Source organism: Lactuca virosa, chromosome 4, assembly GCF_052849685.1.
Source record: "Lactuca virosa cultivar CGN04683 chromosome 4, Lactuca_virosa_CGN04683_v6, whole genome shotgun sequence".
NCBI classification, from domain to species: domain Eukaryota; kingdom Viridiplantae; phylum Streptophyta; class Magnoliopsida; order Asterales; family Asteraceae; genus Lactuca; species Lactuca virosa.
Window position 1 is genome coordinate 390,245,853 of NC_136429.1, and position 4,598 is coordinate 390,250,450.

General features: G+C 33.7%; 1 long non-coding RNA gene across 2 annotated transcripts; it reads left to right on the top strand.

Annotated features, from left to right (window-relative positions):
* The first annotated feature begins 906 nt into the window (after positions 1 to 906).
* LOC145108813 (uncharacterized) lies at positions 907 to 4,299 on the top strand. 2 transcript variants are annotated; one of them, XR_013708556.1, is made up of 5 exons: positions 907 to 1,561; positions 1,969 to 2,160; positions 2,257 to 3,307; positions 3,384 to 3,546; positions 4,108 to 4,299. It is a non-coding gene; the product is annotated as an uncharacterized LOC145108813 (long non-coding RNA). The 2 variants fall into 2 exon arrangements; XR_013708555.1 differs by having other exon boundaries at positions 2,257 to 2,466.
* The last annotated feature ends 299 nt before the right edge of the window (positions 4,300 to 4,598 follow it).

Here is a 4,598-nt window from a genome sequence, read left to right on the forward strand (position 1 = left end):
CCAAAGACGTCTTGACTCGTGCCGACTTACTTGAGTGTAAACTAGTCTCAACTCCTTTGGCTACCCATGAAACCTTTACACCTGATGGGCCATCGTTCTCTGATCCAACGCTCTATCGCTCTCTTGTAGGTGCTCTTCAGTACTTAACCATTACTAGACCTGATCTCTCATATGCTGTCAATCAAGCAAGTCAATACCTCCATGCCCCTACCGATGCTCATTTTCAATCCATCAAGCGGATACTCCGCTATGTTAAAGGCACGATCTTGTATGGGCTTATTTTTCGTAAACCTCAAATAAACAACATTATCGGTTACTCTGATGCTGATTGGGCACGTTGTCTTGAAACCCGTCGGTCTACATATGGTTACTAAACATTATTTGTAAAAAAAAACAGTTGAAACATTAAAATTTAATAATATAGACATCAGTCGATCACTATCAGAAAATTTGGTTTTAGCTACCAAAAATTACCCGCGAATATATTTTGTTGGTAATTTACATCCACTTTCCAACAAAAATAAAACAAAAGAGGAACCCAACAAAACTCCAATAAAATACCGACGGACAGAGAAATCATGAAAATGTTGTAGGAAAAGCGTAGTAATTTTCAATAGAGTTACAACGGAATATTAATTATATTTATATAAAATACTATTTTCTAGGAGTTTTGTTGAAATATTAAAGAGCGGAAAGCTAAAATGTTTCTGCCTTTTCTTTTTTTCTTTCCTTCATTTTCTTGTAAGTATTATTATATATATATATATATATATATATATATATATATATATATATTAAAATTCTCCATCCTTAGCTACAGTAAATTTGGTAGGGATGGCAAAAATGGTCTATTAACTGTACCTTTTGTTGCAGTTTGGGATTGGTTTTTCTATACCGGTATTTTATGTCATTTTTTGCTTTCCAGTGTCTTCTCTCATTCACCGACTCTATCCACCGCCATCGACTTAATTCTCTTCATCCTTCCAGTCTCTTTCTTATTCACCATCTCTTCCACCGTTTTGTCTGTGATACGTGTCATACAACACCTGCTTCACCGCCTCTGACTTACATTAGCATTTACCCACCGCCTTCCTCCGATTAATTTTGCTCATCCCTTCTAATCAGAGACGCACCCACAAAAACATGAGTCGGTGTTATTCTTATTTACCGTTTTATCTATATCCGTCTTCTACCTTTTGTATCCTTCCGGTAGACCATCGTTCCTCTTTCCTTTTTTCTCTATCTCCACCCGATTGTTCACTTCGGTGACGCTTCTCTGAAGTCACCTTTTGACTGATGTGTTCAATCGGTCGGGAGGAAAGGAAGTAGAACAAATATCTGGACATAATGAACACCAGGTGGATTAATTTTGTCGGCAGAAGTATGATTTGCTAACTCCGGTTCTCTCCGGACGACGGACGACCTTCATCAAACATGAGTTCATTGATTCAGTTTCACGCCGACAGTCGAATCAGTCCCTCAAGCGCACGACGGCACTACAGTCTCCACCGTCGATCCCTTCCCTCCCTTCATCAGCGACAACTGCGACACATGGAATCAGGTATAACATCTCCATCTTTATTATATTTACAAATCATAACGGATCCATCTGTACTTCATAACATCGGCTCATCTGTTCAAAATTGATCGATCTGCGTCGCCCTCATTCGATATGATTCTTGATGCAGAGGAACTGACCACTCCACTTACGATTTTATCCAGTAAAATCGGACAGTTTCATCGAATTGTTTGTCTAATCCTTTTTGTGATTGGAAATATTAAATTTGACAGTTTTCTCAAATTTTAAAGAAGGTTTCATGTTGCATTCCAACAGCTCGATAGAATGCTTGAACCAAGTTTATCAATTGTTTGTCTAATCCTTTTATTCAACTTCATTTTTTTTTTAAATGGGTTGACCTCAGATAGATGGAATGCCACGTTTTACATGATTTTGTTCGTTTTTGTCAGATGGATAGCATAGGTGAGAATGCAGTCGTTGCATATGAAAAACAAAGTAATTTCATCCCTGTTCTTCGATCTGGAGACTGATCCGATATTGGAAATCGTTCATACATGGAGGATACACACATATGCATTCCAAATCTAGCTCAAAATTTCGGTGATAAAGTCTCCCACAAAGAAATTGTCTCATTTTATGGTGTAAGTTTTTACTCTTTACCTATAAATTTAGTTTCCTTTCAAAGAAATTGCAGATCTTCAAGAATGAGGATCGTTTTTTTCTTTTTGGGGGAAAAGGTGTTTGACGGGCATGGGGGAAAGGGCATCACATTTTGTTCCAGATCAATTACCAAGAATCATAATTGAAGATGCTAATTTTCCATTAGAGCTTGAGAAAGTTATGATGATATCATTTATGAAAACAAATGTTGAATGTGCAAAGTCATGTTGTATGGAACACTCTCTTTCTTCTGGCACAACCGCTCTTACTACAATGATCTTTGGGAGGTTAGTTAAGACTCAGTCATGTACTTCTTTTCATTGGGCTAAATGCGAACAATAGCATCATACTTTTATTTATTTGTTTTTTCATTTTTGTAGACCATTAATTAGAAAATCTACATAGTTATAGCAGTAAAATTTTTAAATATTTGAATGAAGTTGCTATAGTTTTGTAGATTTTTCAAATTACGATGTTTTTGCAAAGGGCAAAATGCACGAAATAGCAATGTAGTTTCTAATTTTTTCTTTATTTGAGCTATATATTTTCAATTTTTCTTATTACATCTTTGTACATTTAAATTATTTCTTATTAAACTGTTGTGCTTAATCATCATAACAAAAATTAACATGTTTCTATACAATGTCATCGTCCACGTAGGAGATACATGTTTGATATATTGCTGAATGTGGCAAAAGCTGATAATTTTTTTATTGAAACTGTCCATATCCGATCTATAAAAAAAATTTGCCACTTTTTATAACTATAGCATCAAACTTTAATTTTTTTAAGACATATTTCATATATTAAACATATTCTCAAACGATCACCATCTGATGTTTACACAGGTTAAATATGTTTCTTTAAATGAAATAATGATTTCTATCATCCTACAAATGTTTTTGTAATTTATTCTTTACTCTGATGAGGATGATTTTTCATGAAAAGCGTTATAATCTTTTTTCCATCTTAGATATATAGACAATGCCATTCTATAAAAAACATAATAATTTTCTATAATTAATAAAATTTAAAAAGTACAATGCTTTAATAAGAAATAACCGGCCATGTTGTCATTATGGTCAAGAACATGAAAAGTTAGTATCCAACGGCGCTGCGGTAAGTGAGGTAAGTTCCATGAACAATATTATACTCTTTTTATAGGTTTAACCCCGAGATGACTAAAAAAATGTTGTTTTTGTAGGAAAAACAGGTGGAGGTAAATCTTTTGACCGGAGAAACCAAAATCTTGCAAGAGGACATCATATATGATTGTGGTAAGAGCTTGAACCCTGATGTGGATTTTGGGACATGTTGAAGAAGCTTTTAACAACGACAAACAGAAACCTTGGACTGTATCCAAAGATGTAAGTCCAACAGGTTAAATTTCATACTAAAATTTATTTATTAGTATGTTACGTTTCAGTTATAAACATTGATTTTGTAACTGAAAACATTTATTTGGATTGCTTTTCCATTTATTTTAAAAAATTACCATTCCGTCCCTACAAGAATAATGACAATGACGGTGAAACAAATTACATTTATACAAACACGGTAAAACAGAATAGAAACAAACACGGTAATCTTTTCACTATTATTCTAGCGAAGCACATAAATACAATTCATCGGGCTACATGCTACAATTAACAACATACTTTCATTTTATTGTTTAATATAGCATCTTAATGTAGCAACTTGCTTTCATTTAGCAATGAAAGTATATTGCTATTTAAAATTAACATGTCATATTAAACTGTAAAATGAAAGTACATTGCTACTTCTTGCATTTAGTCATTGATTAGGACAAATGCAAGAAATGCCAATGTATTTTCCTACTGCTTATTTTGTTGATTTTTTCTTATTTTATTTTTTATCTGGATATGCTGTTGATTTTTTCTTATTTTATTTTTTATCTGGATATGCAGGTGTGGTTGGGAGAGGCAAATCGTGGTTATTTTGTTGAAGAAAAGAAAGATATGCATAAGTTGTAGAATGAGAAGGAGTAACTATATGTGATGATATATTATCTTCATTTTTATGGGCATTTCACCCCAACAACAAAAAAATTCCAAAAAAAAATGTAACACCTCTAACCCATGCGTAGCATGGGTTCACCACCTAGTTATAATTAATATTATTTTATATTAAAATTATAAATATAATAACAATTATTTCATATCGTTATTAATATAAATATTATAGCAATTAATGTATAAATATAATAAGAATTAATAGTGTATCAGTGTTGCAAAACTCGGCCTACTCGGCCGATTACTCGGAATCGGCCCTCCACCGAGGCGAGTAATGTGAACTCGGCAAAAAAACTCGGATAAAGTCAAACTCGGTCAAACTCGGTCAAAAATCGGTCAACATATCTCTAACTCGGGCCTACTCGGTCTTACTTGGGCCTACTTGG